The 23,774-nt window shown below is 43.6% G+C and overlaps 2 protein-coding genes across 5 annotated transcripts in view; one reads left to right on the top strand and one right to left on the bottom strand.

The window, feature by feature from the left end:
• Nucleotides 1-19,801, bottom strand: part of KDM4B (lysine demethylase 4B) — a 279,650-nt gene extending 259,849 nt beyond the window's left edge. The window contains exon 1 of one of the 3 annotated variants that reach the window (XM_056571899.1): nt 19,664-19,801. The gene's annotated coding sequence lies outside the window, so the exon portion shown is untranslated. Of the gene's footprint in view, nt 1-18,952; nt 19,611-19,663 lie in introns of those variants that run through there. The other 2 variants (XM_056571914.1, XM_056571906.1) reach the window with 2 other exon arrangements.
• Nucleotides 19,765-23,774, top strand: part of MPND (MPN domain containing) — a 358,148-nt gene continuing 354,138 nt past the window's right edge. Inside the window, exon 1 of one of the 2 annotated variants that reach the window (XM_056571957.1) lies at nt 19,765-19,903. The gene's annotated coding sequence lies outside the window, so the exon portion shown is untranslated. The remainder of the gene's footprint in view (nt 19,904-23,774) is intronic. The other variant, XM_056571964.1, reaches the window with a different exon arrangement.

The following is a 23,774-nucleotide window of genomic DNA, read 5'->3' as shown; positions in this document are numbered from 1 at the left end:
CTCCGAGTCAATAAAAAAATTAAACTTACCCGTAATGGAGGTGGTCCGGGCCATCCATCCTTCCTGTAGTGTCCGGGGGCGTTCCGGGTGAAGGGTGGTCCGGTCCGGGCTGTCCTTTTTCTCCGGCGGTCATCTTCTCCACTCCGGGCAGGCTCCGGCCTAGTACACTGCATAGACGCCGCTACGCCGTGACGTCAGGTGCGTCGCTGCGCACGGGCGTCACTGCGCAGCGGCGTCTATGCAGCGTACTAGGCCGGAGCCTGCCCGGAGTGGAGAAGATGACCGCCGGAGAAGGACAGCCCGGACCGGACCACCCTCCACCCGTAACGCCCCCGGACACTACATGAACGATGGATAGATGGCCCGGACCACCCTGACAGGTAGGGGAGAGAAGCTGGTGGTGGCGGTGGCCTATGGCCCCGCAAAAGCCACTGCAGATCATTGATTTAAAGCGCCCGCTTTAAATCAATGATCTGCAGCGGTGTCGCAGGGGGTTAAATAGCCGATAACTTATACCGGAATATCGGTGTAAGTTATCGGCTATCGGCCCTAACCTGCGCCGATTATCGGCCCTAAAAAAACGATATCGGTCGATCCCTATTATCAGCTACTCTAGTTGAGTTCTCTTCTGTCTGGCAACAGTGCTCTCTGCTGACATCCCTGCTTGTCTCTGGAACTGCACAGAGTAGAAGGGGTTTGCTATGGGGATTTGCTTCTACTCTGGACAGTTCCCGAGACAGGTGTCATCAGAGAGCACAGAGACAGAAAAGAACTCAACTTCAGCAGCTCATAAGTACTGAAAGGATTAAGATTTTTAATAGAAGTAATTTACAAATCTGTTTAACTTTCTGGAGCCAGAAAGATAAAAATATATCTATCTATCTCTCTCTCTCTCTATCTCTCTCTCTATATATCGATATCTATCAGGCAGCATCTTAAGTTTAAGTTTTTTCCTGGAATACCCCTTTAAGCAGTGTGCACAAAGCAACAGAATCCCATAGAAAAAAATGAGTGGCTGCTGCGATGTGGGAATTCTGCTCAGAAGTCAGGGCGGAATTTTTGTAATGTGCACAGGCCCTAAGGCCATGATCAGGGTGTAAAATGTGCCGAATGTCTGCACGGAGAACAAGTTCAGACTTTCCGTACATTTGATTTATCCGGCAGGTGTTAGTAATGCTCGAAAATACACAGTCTTCAGATTTCCACCAGGTGAACAGTGCAGCAGAATGCCATTGAAATCAATGGGACACTGCTGCAGCAGTATGTGCATGTGGAATATTCTGGCAGAATTTTGCCGGGTGAACATACCCTTAACCCCTTAAAGGACATCTGCAGCGTTACAAACACTTATCCCCTATACTCAAGATGGGGGTAAGTGTTTGATTGCGGGGGGTCCGAACGCTGGGGCCCCCGGCGATCTCCTATACGGGGCCGCGGCTCTCCCGTGCAGGGGGCGTGCCAGCCGCAGCATGACGTTGCGGCCGGCACGCCTCCTCCATACATCTCTACGTTAGAGGCGGGGAGGCAGCGTTCGTGCCTCCCCGCCTCCCCCAATAGAACTGTATTGGGACGGGGAGGAGACGGGACGTCACCATCGACCTCTAGGTCGACGCTACGCGCCTTAGCGCTCACCATGTGGATAGGGGATAAGAGTAATGCCGCTGCAGTTGTACTTTAAGGACCACAGTTTTTATTTTCCACTTTTGTATTTTCCACCTCATCTTCTAATTTTAATTTTAACTTAATTTTGCACCAACAGACCCACGAGGGCTTGTTTTTGCTCCATTAATTGTACTTTGTAATGACATTAATCATTTCACCCAAAAATTTATAGTGAAACCAGAAGAAGAAAAAAAAAAAAAAAAAAAGATTTATGGGGTAAAATTGGCAAAAAACAAAACAAAAAACACTATTGTAAATATTTGGGGGCTTCCAATCCCATGCAGTGCACATTTCGGTAAAAATTACACCTTATCTTTATTCTGTAGGTCAATACAGTTACAATGATACCAAATTTATACAATATAGATTAGGGATCGATCGATTATCGGTATGGCCGATATTAACGGCCGATAATCACGATTTTGGGCATTATCGGTATCGGCCTACGGCACCGCAAAAGCCACTGCAGTGCATTGATTTAAAGCGCCCGCTTTAAATCAATGACCTGCAGCGGTGTCGAGGGGGGATAAATAGCCGATAACTTATACCGAAATATAAGTATAAGTTATCGGCTATCGGCCCTAACCTCCACCGGTTATCGGTATCAGCCCTAAAAAAACGATATCGGTCGATCCCTAATATAGATAGAGAGATAGATATATATATCTCTGACTAGGGAGGCGGGGCATTATCGGCGCACACACACGCTCCAAAATTAGTATGTTTAAAATTAATAACTTTTTATTTTTCTGTATACGGGGATGATCTGAAGTTTTTATCGGTACCAATTGTTTTGATGGGACATTTTGATCGTTTTTTGTAAGTCTTTAACCCCTTAAGGACGCAGGGCATACCCATACGCCCCCATTCCAGAGTCCTTAAAGGGGTACTCCGGTGGTTAATTTATTTTGACTATATGGCATCTTTGTAAGGTTTATATATTTTTTTTGCAATATACATGTGTTATATGTTTTGGCAGCATGTATGTCTTTTTCTTACCTTTTTATTGGGCAGGAAGTTCTGTAGTTCAGAGAGTTTTCTTTTACTGTTGTCCACAGTTCTGAGTCTGTTGTGGACAAGATGTCACAGCTTATTTTTTTTCTCTGTCTGCATGAGAAATAAGCCACGTCCCCTCATCTCATCCAGAGTACACAGCTCCTAACCTCCCCCTCCCCCCTGCTCTGTATTCTAAGGACGCAGGTCTGCACAGGAGAAGGACCTCACAGAGAAGATAAGTGTTATCTGAAGGGGAGGATTAGAAGGTGCACAGGCTGGGGATGTATGGACTGCAGGGGAATAAATCTCATACTGGGAATGATCTCTATGGGGGAGATATATCAAAAACCTGTGCAGAGGAAAACTTTCCCAGTTGCCCATAGCAACCTATCAGATAGCTTCTTTCATTTTTCACAGGCCTTCTTAAAAATGAAAGCAGCAAGCTGATTGGTTGCTATGGGCAACTAGGCAAGTTTTCCTCAGCACAGGTTTTGCTAAATCTCCCCCTATATGTGAAGGGGGAGGGGGGACGACGACTCCTGAATGACACAGGCTGGGAGTTGTAGTCCCTGCTGTGTGTGTGTGTATGCTAGTGTTTACAAACCAGTGTGCCTCCAGCTGTTGCATGCTGAGACTTTGGTCATGCTGAGAGTTGTAGATTTGCAACAGCTGGATGTACACTGATTGGGAAACACTGTTCTAGCCTATTGAGCATACACATCATGTTACCCCAGTGTTTCCCAACCAGTGTGCCTCCAGCTGTTGCTAAACTACAACTCCTAGCATGCCCAAAGGCTGTCAGGACATGCTGGCAGTTGTAGTGTATGCCAGTGTAACCCAACCAGGGCTGATTATATTAGTGTGCTGTGTATAAGGGGGCTGACCCGGGAAAATAGTAGGATGGGTAAAGGGCGGAACAAACAAACCAAAAAAATAAAAAATAAATAAAGAAGGAGCTGCCCCAAACCAGCAAGGCATGTGGCAATTGCAGTTTTCAGCACAGCAAGAAACAGGAAATAGAAGCAAACATAGGAAAACAAAGTGGGGGATAAAAAGACAACAAAGATCGGAAATAGAGTAGGCTAAACAACAAGAATAGAAATGAAACAAAACAAATAGGGTAAGTCAAAAACGGAAAAACATGCTGACCACCGGAGTACCCCTTTAACCCCTTAAGGACGCAGGACGTAAATGTACGTCCTGGTGAGGTGGTACTTAACGCACCAGGACGTACATTTACGTCCTGTGCATAACCGCGGGCATCGGAGCGATGCCCGTGTCATGCGCGGCTGATCCCGGCTGCTGATCGCAGCCAGGGACCCGCCGGCAATGGCCGACGCCCGCGATCTCGCGGGCGTCCGCCATTAACCCCTCAGATGCCGGGATCAATACAGATCCCGGCATCTGCGGCAGTTCGCGATTTAAATGAACGATCGGATCGCCCGCAGCGCTGCTGCGGGGATCCGATCATTCAGAACGCCGCACGGAGATCCCCTCTCCTTCCTCCGAGAGGGACCCGGCGTCTCCTGCTCTGGTCTGTGATCGAGCAGACCAGAGCAGGAGATGACCGATAGAACAGATCAGTATTAGCAATCATGGTATTGCTATGAATAGTCCCCTATGGGGACTATTCAAGTGTAAAAAAAAAAAAAAGGTAAAAAAATTTAAAAGTAAAAGTAAAAAAAAAGTGAAAAATCCCCTCCCCCAATAAAAAAGTAAAACGTCCGTTTTTTCCTATTTTACCCCCAAAAAGCGTAATAAACCATTTTTTATAGACATATTTGGTATCGCCGCGTGCGTAAATGTCCGAACTATTAAAATAAAATGTTAATGATCCCGTACAGTGAACGGCGTGAATGAAAAAAAAATAAAAAAAAGTCCAAAATTCCTACTTTTTTAATACATTTTATTAAAAAAAAAATTATAAAAAATGTATTAAAAGTTTATATGCAAATGTGGTATCAAAAAAAAGTACAGATCATGGCGCAAAAAATGAGCCCCCATACCTCCACTTATACGGAAAAATAAAAAAGTTAGAGGTCATCAAAATAAAGGGATTATAAACGTACTAATTTGGTTCAAAAGTTTGTGATTTTTTTTAAGCGCAACAATAATATAAAAGTATATAATAATGGGTATCATTTTAATCGTATTGACCCTCAGAATAAAGAACACATGTCATTTTTACCATAAATTGTACGGCGTGAAAACAAAACCTTCCAAAATTAGCAAAATTGCGTTTTTCGTTTTAATTTCCCCACAAAAATAGTGTTTTTTGGTTGCGCCATACATTTTATGATATAATGAGTGATGTCATTACAAAGGACAACTGGTCGCGCAAAAAACAAGCCCTCATACTAGTCTGTGGATGAAAATATAAAAGAGTTATGATTTTTAGAAGGAGAGGAGGAAAAAATGAAAACGTAAAAATTAAATTGTCTGAGTCCTTAAGGCCAAAATGGGCTGAGTCCTTAAGGGGTTAAGGACTCGAGCGTACAGGTGGACCGGGATGCCTGCTGATATCGTTCAGCAGCCATCCAGGCATATCGCCTAGGGGCATATCCCGGCATATGGCCTGAGGACCCCCCATATAGGTGATCGGCGCAAATCGCTGATCAGCGATTTGCAGCAATTTCGGGCTGATCGGGTCTCTGATGGAAAATAGGGAAGATCGGAGATGTCAGAGCAGCAGTAAAGATCTGTGGTAAGTGACCTTTACTGCTGCCTTCTAGAAGTTGCCAAACTACAACTCCCAGCATGCCCAGACAGCCAACGGTTGTCTGGGCATGCTGGGAGTTGTAGTTTTGCAACATCTGGAGGGCCACAGTTTGGAGACCACTATACAGTGGTGCCCAAGCTGTAGCAAAACTACAACTCCAAGCATGCTTGGAGTTGTAGCTTTGCAACATTTGAAGGGCTACAGTTTGGACACCACTACACAGTGGTCTCCAAACTGTTCTCCTCCAGTTGTTAAATAACTACAACTCCCAACATGCCCTTCGGCTGTCTGGGCATGCTGGGAGCTATAGTTTTGCAACAACTGTAGGCATGCTGGTTGGGAAACATTGTCTATATCCTAACTCAATGTTTACCAACCCATGTGCCTCCAGTTGTTGCAAAACTACAACTCCCAGCATGCACTGACAGACCATGCAAGCTGGGAATTGTAGTTATGCAAGAGCTGGAGGCACACGGGTTGCAAAACACTGAGTTTGTTACTTAACTAATTTTTTTCCAACCAGTGTGCCTCCAGCTGTTGCATAACTACAATCCCCAGCATGCACGGACAGCCAAAGGGCATGCTGGAAGCTGTAGTAGTGTGCCTCCAGCTGTTTCATAACTGCAACTCCCAGCATGCATGGTCTGTCAGTGCATGCTGGGAGTTGTAGTAGTGTGCCTCCAGCTGTTGCAAAACTATAACTCCCAGTATGCACTGACAGACCATGCATGCTGGGAGTTGCAGTTATGAAACAGCTGGAGGCACACTACTACAGCTTCCAGCATGCCCTTTGGCTGTCCGTGCATGCTGGGGATTGTAGTTATGCAACAGCTGGAGGCACACTGGTTGGAAAAAAATTAGTTAAGTAACAAACTTAGTGTTTTGCAACCCGTGTGCCTCCAGCTCTTGCATAAGTACAATCCCCAGCATGCACGGACAGCCAAAGAGCATGCTGGAAGTTGTAGTTTTGCAACCCCCCCCCCCCCCCCCCCCCAAATGTGAATGTACAGGGTACAATCATACAGTCGGGTTTACAGTGAGTTTCTCGCTGCAAGTTTGAGATCAGCAAATTTTCCGCTGCAGATCAAACTCCCAGCAGGAACCTCACTGTGAACACGCCCGTGCTATTGTACCCAAAAAAAAAAAAACAAAAAAAAAAAAAACTACACTACACAAAATAAAGGGTAAAACACTACATATACATATACCCTACACAGTTAAACACTAACCCCCCAATAAAAATAAACGTCTGGTACGGCAGGGTTTCCAAAACTGAGCCTCCAGCTGTTGCAAAACAACAACTCCCAGTGTTGCCGGACAGCCATTGACTAAAGAAAAAAGAGGGGGGCTCAGCTAAAATGATGGTGAATGAGGGTGCTTAACCTGCATAAAACAAACCACAGGAAGAAAAAAAAAGGAAAAGAAATGCATATGGAAGCACACCTAAAACAATCAATTATTCCAAAAATGACAATATTTATTGGAGCACAAAAAGTTACAAAGCAAATCAGGAAATATAAAGACACACACAAGTTAAAAACACTTAAAAAGGCCCAACCTGGGCCACACCACACAGATGAGACATAGTGTATGTCTCATACAAGATCCAGGCTAATAAATGTAGCGTTCTACCCTTAAAAACAATAAATGTATATGTGCAAGCACATGAAATCTCATACCAGTCGAAACACTGTAAGTATCAATATGCTATGAAAAATCTCTAATAGTAAATGCAGACAATGGTCTCACAGTGAAAATCTCAGAAAAAAAAAATCATACATAGCTCATATAATAAATAAATGGATAAACAGTCAGCTGTGCAAATGACCCTATAGAAATAGCTGCCAAGTGTGAAGACCAGATACGAGAGAGGCAAGGCTCGCAAAGGGTAAGAGCAAGATATCACCCATCCGCCCGGATCCAAGAACCTCCACGTGTTCCGTCACAGAGCGACTTCCTCAGGAGTGTGAAGGTATAAAGTGAATGACGTGTCTTATATACTATAGTTAAACTAAAGAAATACCTTGCAGGTGTGACAGAATCCCCCGCCATGGCAAACACCGCATCATCTGACGCTCCGGTCAGAGTGCAGATGATGTCATCACAACACGACGCGTCGCAATCAGCACCAGTCAACGTGGTGACGGATCTACAAATTCAGATGTTTTAGTCACCAACAAAATGGCGGCCTACATGTACAGACACATGGGCTCCCGTAAGATGGAGCCAATGTGATGCAAACCGTAGGTTCCCATAGAAACAACGCTATCGCGTCGGCATCAGCCGGTGAGGTTAGTATAACACCACTGTCTCCATAGAAACAGAGAGTTATGTGACCAATTACAAAGGATCACATGACCAGTGATGTTTATTACATTGTATCTCTATGCTTCATATAATCACATTGTGGAGAATCCATGATCTGAACCACCCATATCCTTAACCACAAAGGTAAGTGTATTAATACATATAAAATCACAATTCTCAACTGGTCGCGCAAAAAACAAGCCCTCATACTAGTCTGTGGATGAAAATATAAAAGTTATGATTTTTTTGAAGGGGGAGGAGGAAAAAACGAAAAACGTAAAAATAAAATTGTCTTAGTCCTTAAGGTCCAAATGGGCTGAGTCCTTAAGGGGTTAATAGTTAAGACAGTTAGTCATGTGGCAGTATCAAATATGTATTTAAAAAAAATATCTTTTTTTGGTATAGCAATAGGAAAAGTCGGGGGGCTAATTTTTATTGGGGGAGCGGTTAATTAACTTTTTTTTTTTTTTTTTTTTACTTTTTTAGATATAACTCCTATACACATGGGAGTATGTGTAGACTGCAGAGCATTGCACCTGACCCATGTCTGTAGTACAACAAATACTAGGGTGAAAATGCTTTGCACACATCCCATGTGTATAGCAGTGTATATGTACTACATACACACAGCTATACCCATGGGGGTATGTGCAGAGCATTGCACCCTTGTGTATGTAGTACAGTCACAAGTGTGCAATGCTCTGCACATACCCCCATGGGTAAAGCGGTGTGCACTGTATTACATGCACAAGGTCGCAATGCTCTGCATATACTGCTATACACACACACGGGTATATGCAGGTTATTGCACCCTTGTGTCTGTAGTACAGACACTCTGATGCAAGGCTCTGCACATGCCCCCATGTGTATAGCAGTGTGTGTACTACATACACACTGCTATACAAATGGTAGTATGTGCAGATCATTGCATCCTAGTGTCTGTACTACAGACACAAGGGTGCAATGATCTGCATATACCCGTGTATATAGCAGTATATGCAGACCATTGCAACCTTGTGTCTGTAGATGACACTAGGGTGTAATGCTCTGCAGATACACTGGTGTGTGTGTATATATATATTTACACAATTGATTGCCCCCCAACCAACCCCTCACACACAGAACCGCTGATGCACTTACAGGGAGCTGTCTCGCCGAGTTCCTGGAGTAAGCATTGCGTGCGGAAACACAGTAGCGGGACGGAACCTTAGGGAGGTGGCGGGACAGTGTTTACTGTGCGGCGCTAACACAGTGCAGGGAGTGGGAAGGGGTTTGGATGGGGATTGTGCGCGCCGTTAGACTGTAGCCTGGGAGTAAGGGGGGGATATTTGCATGCCACCTACACTGTGGGACTGTGAGGTTTGGGTGCTGCTTGCAGTGTGAGCGGTGGGTGGGCCTGTGACTGCGCATCCGAGGAGGAGCGTTCAGCGGTCGGGATTGCTGCCCCTATGGAAAGTGAAGAAATGGCCCAGCACGTGTGGGACAGGGACTTGATGAACAGAGGCTGCGGCGGTGTGGCCTAGTGTCTGACCTCCCCGCCGCAGCCTTATAACCGCCCGGCGCCAACGAATCAGCAGATTATGCGATAGCTGGATTTGTGGACAACGAATCCCCATTATTGAATTTTATCGAAAAATTGTTGCAGCTCTAAAATATACCCTCGGTATTGGGGCTTTAAGTCACCAGAGTTAACCTGTACCACATAAGGGAGTTGTAGTTTTTAACCCCATTAGGACACAGGGCGTACAGTGCTAACTGCATGCCGATCAACAGTTACAGGGGGCAGGTGGCAGATTCTGACTCCTTTATTCTAACTAGTGTACCTCCAGCTGTTGCAAAACTACAACTACCGTCATGCCCAGTCTGTAAGTGCATACTGAGAATTGTAGTTTAGCAACAGCTGGAGGCACACTGGTTGGGAAACAATGAGTTTGGAAAAATACAATGTTTCCCAACCTAACTCAGTGTTTTGCAACCAGTGTGCCTCCGGCGGGCGGGGCGGGGGTTTACAGTAAGTTTCTAGCTGCAACTTAGAGATGCAGGAAATTATCCGCTGCAGCTCAAACTCCCAGCAATCCCCCGGCAGTCTGAATGTACCCTAAAAACACTACACTACACTTACACAAAATAAAGGGTGAAACACTACATAGACACATACCCCTACACAGTTTCCTCCCCCCCCCCCCCCCCCCAATATAAATGAGAAACCTCTGGTATGGCACGGTTTCCAAAACGGAGCCTCCAACTGTTGCAAAACAACAACTCCCAGTATTGCCGGACAGCCATTGACTGTTCAGTCATGCTGGGAGTTTTGCAACAGCTGGAGGCACCCTGTTTGGGAGATACCGCCCTAGGGTAATTTTAGTATCGGAGGCAAGTGTAATTCTTGCATCCAGGTCATTCCCTATGCAAATCCCTAATTTAGGCCTCAAATGCGCATAGCGCTCTCTCACTCTGGAGCCATGTCGTATTTCAAGGCAATAGTTTAGGGCCACACATGGGAGAAATGGATGTGAAAATGAAATTTTTTTTCCACTAAAATGCTGGCATTATCCCAAATTTTTTTATTTTCACAAGGGGTAATAGGGAAAAAAAAAAAAAAGAAAGCCCCCCAAAATTTGTAACCCCATTTCTTTGGAGTATGGAAATGCCCCATATATGGATGTAAAGTGCTCTGCGGGTGCACTACAATGCTCAGAAGAGAGGGGGCGCCATTGGGCTTTTGGAGAAAGAATGTGTCTGACCATGAATTGGAGGCCATGTGTGTTTACAAAGCCCCCCTTGGTACCATAACAGTGGACCCCCCCCCCACCCAACATGTGACGCCATTTTAGAAACTACACCCCTCGCGTAATGTAATAATGGGTGCAGTGAGCATTTACACCCCACTGGTGTCTGACAGATTATTTGAACAGTGGTCCGTGAAAATGAAAATCATATCTTTTTATTTGCACAACCCACTGTTCCAAAGATCTGTCAAACGCCAGTGGGGTGTAAATACTCTCTGCGTCCCTTATTAAATTCTGTGAGGGGTTTAGTTTCCAAAATGGGGTCACATGTGGGGGGGGTTTCTGCTGTTCTGGCACTATGGGAGGTTTATAAGTGCACATGGCACCAGACTTAAATTTCATCAAAATTCTGTCTCCAAGTCTAATGTCACTCCTTTCCTTAGACCTGTAGTGCGCCAACAGAGCACTTAATGTCCACATATGGGGCGTTTTCTTAATCGGGAGAAATTGAGCTTCAAATTTTGGGGTCCATTTTCTCTTATTACCCCTTGCGGAAAAATAAAATATGGGGGTAACACCATTTTTGTGTTAAAATCTAATTTTCCATTTTCATGTCCAAATTCAACGCAAAGTAGTGAGGTGTTAAGGTTCACCATACCCCTTGTTACGTTCCTTGAGGGGTGTAGGTTCCAAAATAGTATGCCATGTGGGGGTTATTTTGCTGTTCTTGCACCATGGGGGCTTCCTAAATGCAACATGGCCCCCAAAAGCCATGACAAAATTATTTTCAAAAATCCCACAGTTGCTCTTTCCCTCTTGAGCCATGTTGTGAGCCCGCAGAGCACTTTATGTCAATAAATGCAAAATTTTCACTACATTTTGGGATTTTTCACCAAGAAAGGATGCAAGTAACAACAAAAATTTACCACTATGTTAACCCCTTAAGGCCCTTTTTCACCTTAAGGACTGAGCCCTTTTTTGCAATTCTGACCACTGTCACTTTATGCATTAATAACTCTGGAATGCTTTTACCGATTATTCTGATTCAGAGATTGTTTTTTGTGACATATTCTACTTTAACATAGCGGTAAATTTTCGTTGTTACTTGCATCCTTTCTTGGAGAAAAATCACAAAATTTCATGAAAATTTTGCATTTTTCTAACTTTGAAACTCTTTGTTTGTAAGAAAAATAGATATTCCAAATAAATGTTATATTGATTCACAAATACAATATGTCTACTTTATGTTGGCATCATAAAATTGACCTATTTTTACTTTTTGAAGACATTAGAGGACTTCAAAGTATAGCAGCAATTTTCATGGAAATTTCAAAATCGGAATTTTTCAGGGACCAGTTAAGTTTGAACTGGATTTGAGGGGCCTTTCTGTGAGAAATACCCCATAATTGACCCCATTATAGAAATTACACCCTCAAAGTTTTCAAAATGACATTCAAAAAGTGTTAACCCTTTAGGTGTTTCACAAGAATTGCAGCAAAGTGGAGGAGAAAAATCAAAAGCTGCGTTTTTTACACTAACATGTTCTTGTAGCCCCATTTTTTTTCATTTTTAAAAGTGGTAAAAGGAGAAAAAGCCCCCCCAATATTTGTAGCTCAATTTCTCTCGAGTACGTAAATACCTCATATGTTGACATAAAGTGCTCTGCGGACCCTTTAGCTCGACAGACTGGTACTATCTTGGGGTTTTGAGTGATTCACTGGGGCCATTACGACTTACCTCTTGACCTTGACTTCTAGCATACTACGAGCATGGCACGCCTAATTTGAGCGAGGCGAATGAATATTGTGATACTGCCGCGCATTTCCACTTGGGTCCTCCATTAGCTGTGTGGAGTTTACAGTTTCTGGTTTGTAATTTATTGAATGTTCTTATGGCTGTTATTCGACGATATTCCGCACTTAACCATCAATGAGTGATGTCTGTTTATAACAATGAAAATTCAATAAAATTTGTTTTAAAAAAAAGTGCTCTGCGGGCTCACAACATGGCTCAATAGGGAAAGAGCAACTGTAGGATTTTTAAAACAAATTTTACCATCATGGTTTTTGGGGGCCATGTTGCATTTAGTAAGCCCCCATGGTGCCAGAATAGCAAAAAAAAAAAAAAATAAATAAAATAAATAAAAATAAAAAAAACACATGGCATACTATTTTGGAAACTACACACCTCAAGGAACGTAACAAGGGGTATAGTGAACCTTAACACCCCACAGGTGTTTGACGACTTTGCGTTGAAGTTGGACGTGAAAATGGAAAATTTTATTTTTAAAACACGAAAATGATGGTGTTACCTTTAATTTTTCTTTTTTAAAAGGGATAATAGGAGAAAATGGACCCCAAAATTTGAAGCCCAATTTCTCCCGGTTAAGAAAACACCCCATATGTGGATGTTAAGTGCTCTGCTGGCGCACTACAGGTCTCAGAGCAGGAGGAGCGCCATTGGACTTTTGGAGATAGAATTTTGCTGGAATTGAAGTCGGGGGCCATGTACATTTACAAACCTCCCATTATGCCAGAACAACAGAAACCCCCCCACATGTGACCCCATTTTGGAAACTACACCCCTCACAGAATGTAATAAGGGGTGCAGTGTGCATTTACACCCCACTGGCGTTTGACAGATCTTTGGAACATTGGGCTGTGCAAATGAAAAATTACATTTGTCATTTTCAAGGACAACTGTTCCAAAAATCTGTCAGACACCTGTGGGGGGGGGGGGGTGGTAAATGCTCTCTGTACCCCCTTATTACATTCCTTGAGGGGTGTAGTTTCCAAAATGGGGTCACATGTGGGTGGTTCCACTGTTCTGGCACCATGGGGGCTTTGTAAAGTTTATGTCAGAACCGCTGTAAAATCAGCCACCCCTGTGCAAATCACATATTTAGGCCTCAAATGTAAATAGTGCCCTCTCACTCCCTGAGCCTTGTTGTGCATCTGCAGAGCATTTTACGCCCACATATGGGGTATTTCCGTATATTGTGTTACAAATTTTGTGGGTCCTTCTTGTGAAAATGAAAAGCATGGGCAAACCCAAGAATGTAAGTGTAAAAATTATTTAAAATTTTGTTTTTTTTTTTCTTTTTTTTTTTACACTAACTTGCGTAGACCCCAACTTTACCTTTTCATAAGGGGTAAAAGGAGAAAAAGCCCCCCAAAATTTGTTGGGTAATTTTTCCAGAGTACGGAAATATCCCTTATGTGGCCCTAAACTGTTGCCTTGAAATACGACTGGGCTCCGGAGTTAGAGAGCACCATGCGTATTTGAGGCCTAAATTAGATATTTGCATAGGGACGGACCCGGATGCAAGAATTACACTTGCCTCGGATACGAAAATTACCCTACGACAGTGTTTCCCAGACCGGGTGCCTCCAGCTGTTGCAAAACTCCCAGCATGACTGGACAGTCAATGGCTGTCCGGCAATACTGGGAGTTGTTGTTTTGCAACAGTTGGAGGCTCCGTTTTAGAAACCGTGCCATACCAGAGGTTTCTCATTTTTATTTGGGGGGGGGGGGGGAACTGTGTAGGGGGTATATGTCTATGTAGTGTTTTACCCTTTATTTTGTTTAAGTGTAGTGTAGTGTTTTTAGTGTACATTCAGACTGCCGGGGGATTACTGCGAGCTTCCCGCTGGGAGTTTGAGCTGCAGCGGAAAATTTCCTGCATCTCTAACTTGCAGCTAGAAACTCACTGTAAACCCCCGCCCGTGTGAATGTACCCTGTACATTCACATGGGGGGGGGCAAACCTCCAGCTGTTGAAAAACTACAGCTCCCAGCATGCCCTTTGGCTGTCCGTGCATGCTGAGGGTTGTGGTTATGCAACAGCCGGAGGCACACTGGTTGCAAAACACTGAGTTAGGTTGGGAAACATTGTATTTTTCCAAACTCATTGTTTCCCAACCAGTGTGCCTCCAGCTGTTGCTAAACTACAATTCTCAGTATGCACTTACAGACTGGGCATGACGGTAGTTTTAGTTTTGCAACAGCTGGAGGTACACTAGTTAGAATAAAGGAGTCAGAATCTGCCACCTGTCCCCTGTAACTGTTGATCGGCATGCAGTTAGCACTGTACGCCCTGTGTCCTAATGGGGTTAAAAACTACAACTCCCTTATGTGGTACAGGTTAACTCTGGTGACTTAAAGCCCCAATACCGAGGGTATATTTTAGAGCTGCAACAATTTTTCGATAAAATTCAATAATGGGGAATTCATTGTCTACAAATCCAGTTATCGCATAATCTGCTGATTCGTTGGCGCCAGGCGGTCATAAGGCTGCTGCAGCGGGGAGGTCTGGCACTAGGCCACACCGCCGCAGCCTCTGTTCATCAAGTCCCTGTCCCACCACTTACTAATCACACGTGCAGGGCCATTTCTTCACTTTCCATAGGGGCAGCAATCCCGACCGCTGAACGCTCCTCCTCGGATGCGCAGTCACAGGCCCACCCACCGCTCACACTGCAAGCAGCACCCAAACCTCACAGTCCCACAGTGTAGGTGGCATGCAAATATCCCCCCCTTACTCCCAGGCTACAGTCTAACGGGGCGCACAATCCCCATCCAAACCCCTTCCCACTCCCTGCACTGTGTTAGCGCCGCACAGTAAACACTGTCCCGCCACCTCCCTAAGGTTCCGTCCCGCTACTGTGTTTCCGCACGCAATGCTTACTCCAGGAACTCGGCGAGACAGCTCCCTGTAAGTGCATCAGCGGTTCTGTGTGTGAGGGGTTGGTTGGGGGGCAATCAATTGTGTAAATATATATATACACACACACCAGTGTATCTGCAGAGCATTACACCCTAGTGTCATCTACAGACACAAGGTTGCAATGCTCTGCATATACTGCTATACACACACACACACACACAGGTATATGCAGATCATTGCACCCTTGTGTCTGTAGTACAGACACTAGGATGCAATGATCTGCACATACTACCATTTGTATAGCAGTGTGTATGTAGTACACACACTGCTATACACATGGGGGCATGTGCAGAGCCTTGCATCAGAGTGTCTGTACTACAGACACAAGGGTGCAATGACCTGCATATACCCGTGTGTATAGCAGTATATGCAGAGCATTGCGACCTTGTGCATGAAGTACAGTGCACACCGCTTTACCCATGGGGGTATGTGCAGAGCATTGCACACTTGTGTCTGTACTACATACACAAGGGTGCAATGCTCTGCACATACCCCCATGGGTATAGCTGTGTGTATGTGGTATATATACACTGCTATACACATGGGATGTGTGCAAAGCATTTGCACCCTAGTATCTGTAGTACTACAGAGTCTGTACTACAGACATGGGTCAGGTGCAATGCTCTGCTGTCTACACATACTCCCATGTGTATAGGCGGTATATCTAAAAAAGTAAAATAAATAAAAATAAAAAAGTTAATTAACCGCTCCCCCAATAAAAGTTAGCCCCCCCGACTCTTCCTATTGCTATACCAAAAAAAAAAAAATTTTTTTTTTTTATAATACATATTTGATACTGCCGCATGGCTAACTGTCTGAACTATTAACCCCTTAAGGACTCAGCCCATTTGGACCTTAAGGACTAAGACAATTTTATTTTTAAGCTTTCGTTTTTTCCTCCTCCCCTTCAAAAAATCATAACTTTTATATTTTCATCCACAGACTAGTATGAGGGCTTGTTTTTTGCGCGACCAGTTGTCCGTTGTAATGCCATCACTCACTTTACCATAAAATGTATGGCACAACCAAAAAAAATACTATTTGTGTGGGGAAATTAAAAAGAAAACCGCAATTTTGCTAATTTTGGAAGGTTTCGTTCTCACGCCGTACAATTTATGGTAAAAATGACATGTGTTTTTTATTCTCTGGGTCAATACGATTAAAATGATACCATGATTATACACTTTTCTATTACTGTTGCGCTTAAAAAAAATAGCAAACTTTTTAACCAAATTAGTACGTTTAAAATACCCCTTTTTTTAAGACCTATTTCATTTTTCTGTGTAAGCGGTGGTGTGAGGGCTCATTTTTTGGCGCCGTGATCTGTACTTTTTATTAATACCATATTTGCTTATACAAAACTTTTTAAATTCATGAATTTTTTTGGAATAAAATGTTATAAAAAAAGCAGCTATTTTGGACTTTTTTTACGTTCCCGCCGTTCACTGTACGGGATCATTTACATTTTATTTTAATAGTTCGGATATTTACGCACGCGGCGATACCAAATATGTATATACATTTTATTTTTTTTGGGGGGGGGGGTAAAATAGGGAAAACGGGACAATTTATGTTTTTATTGGGGGAGGGGGTTTTTCACATTTTTTTCACTTTTATTTTTACACTCTTATAGTCCCCTTAGGGGACTATTTATAGCAATCACTCGCTTGCTAATCCTGTTCAGTGCTATGTATAGGACATAGCACTGATCAGGGTTATCGGTCATCTTCTGCTCTGGTCTGCGGGAAGGCTAAGTGCTACTAGGGGAGAATACAGATGGCTCATGTAGGTACTGCACTGCACACAGAAGCCCAGAATTTACAGACTGGCATACGTTACACCACTCTGAGGTTACATACATATCGAAAATGCTATGGAGTTTTCACAGTAGAAAAAAAATAAAATAAAATAAAAAAAAGCAGTAGCAAATCTGTACCAAATCATACAGGGTTTCTCCGGCAATACATATAATTTTCTATGCAATATTGTTCTGTACTGTGCAAGGAGTCCACAGCAAAATCCATAATTGCAGATTTTGGCTCTCACTGAAGTCAATAGAGAAAATCTGCAAGAAGGCTGCCTTTACACGGGCATGAACGGAGCAGCAGAAAAAAGAACCTTATCTAGGCGCTGTTTAAGGACAATCGAACACAAATGTGTAAGAAAAAAGTGCCAAAGGTACTGTATTTATTTCCAATGACATGTTTCGGAGGTTTAATCCTCCTTCCTCAGATTGCCATGTGCTAATCTGAGGAAGGACGATTAATCCTCCAAAACGCGTCATTGGAAATAAATACAGTGCCTTTGGCACTTTTTTCTTACACATTTGTGTTCGATTGTCCTGGAATTACAAACAGCGCCTAGATAAGGTTCTTTTTTCTGCTGCTCCTTTCATCGCTATATGGGAGAAGATTTGATCCTCTCCTGTTGGACCCTGGGCTTTGCAGTTCATTCTTGGCTCCACGATATGCTTGTTTTACTGTCTACTGAGTGAGCAGCCATCTTGAAGAGATGTCGCCTTTTTAGCCCCTCCTGGGGCTCTGGTGTCTTGGTTAATACACGAGGAGCTTTCCTCTCCCCCTTTATTTCCACAGGTTTTACACGGGCATATCAGGGATGTGTGTATATGTATGTATATATATATATATATATATATATATATATATATATATATATATATATATATATATATATATATATACACATATACACACATACACACACACGTCTATTATAGCTGCAAGTCTCAGCATGACCGTGGGTCTGATGATCCAAACGGACACTCATCAGAAACGCAGTTAGGAAGGTCTTGTGGACGCAATATTGACGTATATACACGTCCGTAATACGCCCAGATGAAGCCAGCTCATATCTGCAGCTGGTCTGACAGCAATTAACATTCCGTGGAGATAAAATTCACACCTCAGATCATCTAATCCACTTCGCTAAGAAAAGGAAAATGCTGTGATTTTCTATAAGGAAATGTATCGCAGAAAAATGGCTGTTTCCACCACATGTGGAGAAAGTAATTTATGCCAAGTTTATTTAAAGGGCATATGACTTTTTGGGGGCCTGTTAGGGACTGGAAAAAAAAAAAAAATCAAACCTACACATGCTAGCAGCAGGTAAGCTTTTCATCAGAATTTGTACCCTTTTCAAAAAGTGGGAGCCCCGGCTATGCGTTGTAGACACTTCAAAAAATGGTGAGTGATGCGAAAGATGGATTTTTTTTTTTCATGAATACGGAGAATCCAGTGGTGAACCAGAGTGATCCAAAACTGTATATACTGTCTATTCCCTTTAAATGCCCCATTGCATTGTCGTACATATTGGGGAGAGTCATCAAGACCTGTGCTGAAGAAAAGTTGACCAGTTGCCCATAGCAACCAGATTGCTTTTACTTTGCAAAGGCCTTTTAAAAAATAAAAGAAGCAGTCTAACTGGTTGCTATGGGCAACTGGACAACTTTTCCTCAGAACAAGTTTTGATGACTCTCCCCCATGGCCTCTATGACAGTGAAGTTCTACATAACTGGAAGAGTTTAGATTGTTAACAAAAGGATTCAAAAATAAAAAAGGTTTTTCTGTAACCGGATCCCACCCCGTAGAGGATTTAAGTGGTGGTCCCAATCACAACATGTACATCGGTGCAACTCTACACCCCCTGCCACTATTACATCACACAGTTCACATTTACATCTATCATTACTATTATAATCTGGTAATGACCACAATGATAAACACCACATACTATACAACATTTTATATCACCTTTTGCATAAAAAAAATACAACAAAAAGAAAAAAGCCACTCACTTTCTTCCTCGAGACGATATTCAGTCTCATTTTCAATTTATAATGATGAATGGGACAATGGATTTTAATGAAGTGTGAATGGTGCCTTACTACTAGGAAAATGGGCTACATGTGACGGTCATAGGCTGAGAATTGTGATGATTCAGTGAATGGGAAAACAATAACAACTACTGTAAAGTCTATTATTCAGAGTTCTGTATACTGGGGATTACATGGGACAGAACCAGATAAGTGACAGCTGCCATAGCAGCCTTATTTAAAGGGACAGTGCATCCGCAGCCAGCCTCCCGTCCCCCATGGCAGGCAGAGCTCTGCTGATTTATCAGTATGGACTCTTCCCTGCAAGGCCTTAAAAGCTCCACACAGGGCTCCTGATACTAGGAGATAGTCGGCACAGCTCCACACCTACAACCAGAAAACCTGACAACAGAGAACAATAGCCATCGTTCAACAGCACAGGACAGATAGCAAAAACAACAAAGCCCCGGACTGTGAACGGGCCGCAGAAGCTCTACGTGTGACCAACACGACAGCCAAGCTTCTACTGGGAACCACTTTCTCTATCAATATGGCAATACAAAGAGACACACAAGGACGGCACTGGGCGGCCTCCCGTCCCCCCTCGGGCGGAAAAGGAGAGTGCTACCACAATGGCGGCGTCCGTTCACCATACAGCAGACTATGTCACTGCACGTCTACGGGGATACATACGTTATTTTCAGAATTTCTCAAGCTTCCGCTTCATCCACTAAATCCGATTCCCTGCTCTCCCGTTCCAAGTCTCGCACTTCCGCCGTCCACCATCTCTCAGAGCCGACACAGGCCGCATCTATACAAGCCCCGCTCACCAGTGCTGCTGATTGGCTCCGCTATTACGAACGGCCGCCCAGCTGCGAACTCCTATTGGCTGCGAACGGAGAACGTTACCGCCCACTGATCACGTAAACGAAGGTTGGTTGTTATTATCTCCTCACATACATTATCCGTTCATATGCGGATGTGCACTGTGCTAATAGTGGTAATGGTGGCGCCGTGAAGCGTCTCTCTCTAGGCTGCTATGGCGGCTGCAGTTATCCTGCCTGCTCGTGTTTACTGACCTGCGCCATTGGCTCGGTGGTCATTCACCTCTCAAATTGCTTTCTGTTTCCAAAGTAAAAGTTTTTATTTTTCCAAAGATATAGAACAGTAGGACAAAAACACCGTCAGAGGGGAACAAATGACGTAGAAAATATCTCTCACAATGGTTCAGCAAGGCATAATAATTCCCTAGCGCCCCTCAGCAGCACAATATGAAGAGTTTCCACCCCTGTGCTCCTCTCAGGACAAGGGAATTTTTATTAAATTGTAAATGGCTCACCCGCCCATGAAAGGGCGCCTCACACCTTTGGGTTTTTTTCTTGTCCGCTTTTTCTGTCTTCCTGTGGGATACTGGGGGAGATTTATCAAAACCTGTGTAGAGGAAGAGTGGTGTAGTTTCCCATAGCAACCAATCAGATTGTTTGTTTCATTCTTAAAGAGGCCTGTAAAAAATGAAAGAAGTCATCTGATTGGTTGCTATGTGCAAAATCTCCCCCACTATTCTTTCTTTATATATTTCTTCCTGTGGTCAGGTACTTGCCCATGGGTTTCTGTTTTGGTGATTGCCAACACAGCTTCTCTCAGATCCGTAGCTGCCATGAGGCAACTGAGGCAGTCGCCTCAAGCACAGCTACAGGCTCTGTAAAGTGGGCGCAGACATCTTCCCCCGACCAAAGAGACGTTAACCCGTCCGCCAATCCACCCCAACTATGAACCCAACCCTGGCGGTGCTGCATAGTGGTGACTAGAGATGAGCGAACTTACAGTTAATTCGATTCATCACGAACTTCTCAACTCGGCAGCTGATGACTTTTCCTGCCTAAATTAGTTCTTTCAGGTGCTCCCGTGGGCTGGAAAAGGTGGATATAGTCCTAGGAGACTCTTTCCTAGGACTGTATCCACCTTTTCCAGCCCACTGGAGCACCTGAAAGCTGAACTAATTTATGCAGGATAAGTCAGCAACTGCCGAGCCGAGAAGTTCGTGACGAATCAAATTTACTGTAAGTTCGCTCATCTCTAGTCATTGTCCTGCTGGAAGACCCAAGATCTCAGACATAAACCCAGCTTTCGGACACTGGGCTGTACAGTGCGACCCCCAAATTCGTTGGTAATCCTCAGATTTCATGATGCCTTGCACACATCCAAGGCACCCAGTGCCAGAGGCAGCAGAACAACCCAAAAACATCATTGAACCTCCACCATATTTCACTGTACTGTGTTCTTTTCTTTGTAGGTCTCATTCCGTTTTCGGTAAACAGTAGAATGATGTGCTTTACCAAAAAGCTCTATATTGGTCTCATCTGTCCACAAGTCGTTTTCCCAGAAGGATTTTGGCTTACTTAAGTTCATTTAGGCAAAAAAACGATTGTAGGGATAAAAGACAAAGGAGGAAGGGAATGTACGAAACAGGATGAAATAACAAAATGTAGCAATTACATTTTATCAGGATTGATACTCTAGGGAAAGTTACGTGACAGAAGGGGAAATTGATACATTTTTGGATGAGATTGGGCTCTCTAGTATTAATGAGGAAGAAAAGAATAAGATAAGGGAAAGTATTAGCGTAGCAGAATTGGAATTTGCTCTCAAATCCTTTTCACATAATTCTGCCCCGGGGTCGGACGGTCTGGTCTTTGAAGTCTACAAAAGTTTTAGTGATCCGCTATTGCCATACCTTTTCGATAATGAATCCTTGAGTAGGGGGGAGTTATCCCCAACTATGGCTGAAGCCATTATTGTATTATTCCCTAAGAAAGGTAGGGAAAGTGGTGTAATGGATGATTTTAGGCCAATATCGCTCCTAAATGCAGACCAGAAAATACTAGCTCAAATATGGGCCAGGCGCTTGCAACAAGTGATTGACAAGTTAATAGGGAAGGGAAAAAAAGGATTCATGCAGGGAAGAAACTTTTATAACAACCTCAGAAGAGTATTTTTGAATATGCAGGTACAGGGTGGCCCCCTCACCCTGTACCTGCATATTCAAAAAAAACTCTTCTGATGTCCCTCTCCCTTGACGCTCAAAAGGCGTTTGACAGGGTGGAGTGGAGCTTCCTCTTCAAGATAGTGGAACACATGAATCTTGGAGAATTTTTTTTTCAAGGGTTGAGGGCCTTATATAAATCCCCTAAAGCCAAAATTAATATTAATAATCAGGGGCGGACTGACACCACCCAGGGCCCTGGACCAAATAAAGCAGGGGCCCCAACAAGACTCCATCCCTGGCCCCACCCCTATTCCCGCCCAGTAAACATATGAATATTTGCCATAGAAAGGAATAGGGGGTGCAGTGCGCTTGAGGCTATGGGGTACTTTGAGGGATGGCAATGCCAATCACCTTAACTACACTTAGGGGGAGATTTATCAAAACTTGTGCAGAGGAAAAGTTGTCCAGTTGCCCATAGCAACAAGTCAAATTGCTTCTCTCATTTTTCGGAGGCCTTTTCAAAAATGAAAGAAATTATCTGATTGGTTGCTATGGGCAACTCAGCAACTTTTCTTTCTGACAGGTTTTGATGAATCTCCCCCCAAGTGCCTTAAAACACTGAACTCCTCCTTTTTGTGCCAACTTGTATCTCTGTCTGTGATACCCAGTCCAACTTGGCTCCAGCTTCCACTCACCTTTAAAAAGGTACTCCGGTGGAAAACTTTTTTTTAAATCAACTGGTGCGAGAAAGTTAAACAGATCTGTAAATTACTTCTATTAAAAATTCTTAATCCTTCCAGTACCTATTAGCTGCTGTATACTACAGAGGAAATTCTCTTCTATTTGGGATTTCTTTTCTGTCACGACCACAATGCTCTCTGCTGACACATCTGTCCATTTTAGGAAATGTCAAGAGCAGCATATGTTTGCTATGGGGATTTTCTTCTGCTCTGGACAGTTCCTAAAATGGACAGAGGTGTCAGTAGAGCGCAATGTGGTCGTGACGAAAAGAAATCCCTTAAATAGAAAAGAAATTGTTCTGTAGTATACAGCTGCTAATAAGTACTGAAAGGATTATAACATTTTAATAGAAATAATTTAAATATCAGTTTAACTTTCTGGTACCAGGTGATTAAAAAAAAAAAAAAGTTTTTCACAGGAGTACCTGCCTTTCACCGCTCAATACATGATGGCACAGACAGATAAATAACTCATCTCTGACTGTGCCATCATATAGTGAGCGGTGAAAGGCAGGTAGAAAATAGCAACTAGTCCATTCATAAGCCACACACTTTACCTTTTTTGCCCCCTGCTTGGGTGAGGCTGAGGCCTCTTAGATTTATTACAGAAATAGCACAGCAGCAGTATTTCTGGAGGGAACTGTAGTGAGGCAGACTGTCTGAAATATTCTGTGCTGCTGGGAAGCCTACTCCATCTTCTATCTGCCTTTTACCGCCACCTACATGATGGCACAGTCAGAGATATAAGTTATATTTCACATATAACTAAGTCAGACTGTTCCATCATGTAGGGAGCGGTGAAAGGCAGGTAGAAAATACATACAATTATACAATTCATAAGCCACCCACCTGGCCAGGCTAGCCTGTTTGTGTGTCCATGCAGATGCCGACTGAGAAAGCTGGCAGAGAGATCAGGGCACTTCTTCGGCAGGGATCTGTACACTGAGGACAGGCGGGGATCTGTACACTGAGGACAGGCAGGGATCTGTACACCGAGGACAGGCGGGGATCTGTACACCGAGGACAGGCAGGGATCTGTACACAGAGGACAGGCAGGGATCTGTACAGAGAGGACAAG

The sequence above is a fragment of the Hyla sarda genome, chromosome 1 (assembly GCF_029499605.1).
Source record: "Hyla sarda isolate aHylSar1 chromosome 1, aHylSar1.hap1, whole genome shotgun sequence".
Lineage (NCBI taxonomy): Eukaryota > Metazoa > Chordata > Amphibia > Anura > Hylidae > Hyla > Hyla sarda.
Note: the sequence above shows the minus strand (reverse complement) of the source record. Positions and strands in the feature narration are given on the sequence as shown.